Source organism: Arachis duranensis, chromosome 4 (assembly GCF_000817695.3).
Source record: "Arachis duranensis cultivar V14167 chromosome 4, aradu.V14167.gnm2.J7QH, whole genome shotgun sequence".
Taxonomy (NCBI): domain Eukaryota; kingdom Viridiplantae; phylum Streptophyta; class Magnoliopsida; order Fabales; family Fabaceae; genus Arachis; species Arachis duranensis.
In genome coordinates this window covers 20,971,633-20,972,307 of record NC_029775.3, presented here as the reverse complement: position 1 = coordinate 20,972,307, position 675 = coordinate 20,971,633, and positions in this window count along the sequence as shown.

Below are 675 nucleotides of genomic sequence, written 5' to 3'. Positions count from 1 at the left end.
ACAGAGCTAGGATATGGTTGGACTCACAACCTAAAGAAAGCCTGAACTCTTGGGAAAAGTTAGTCAATGCCTTCTTGGCAAAGTTCTTTCCATCTCAAAAATTGAGTAAGCTTAGAGTGAAAGTCCAAACCTTCAGACAGCAGGAAGGAGAATCCCTCTATGAAGCTTGGGAAAGATACAAACAATTAATCAGAAAGTGTCCCTCTAATATGCTTTCTGAATGGATCATCATAGGTATTTTCTATGATGGTCTGTCTGAACTGTCCAAGATGTCTTTGGATAGCTCTGCTGGAGGCTCTCTTCATCTGAAGAAGACGCCTACAGAAGCTCAAGAGATCCCTCCACTTGAAGAAAATGCCTACAGAAGTAAGAGAACTCATTGAAATGGTTGCTAACAACCAATTCATGTATACTTTTGAAAGGAATCTTGTAAATCATGGAATCTCTCAGAAGAAAGGAGTTCATGAAGTTGAGACTATGAATGCCATCTTGGCTTAGAATAAGATATTGACTCAGCAAGTCAATTTGATTTCTCAAAGTCTGTCTGGAATGCAAGCTGCACCAGGCAGTACTAAGGACGTTTCATCTGAAGAAGAAGCTTATGATCCTGAGAACCCTTCAATGGAAGAGGTGAATTACATGGGAGAACCCTATGGAAACACCTATAATCCTTCA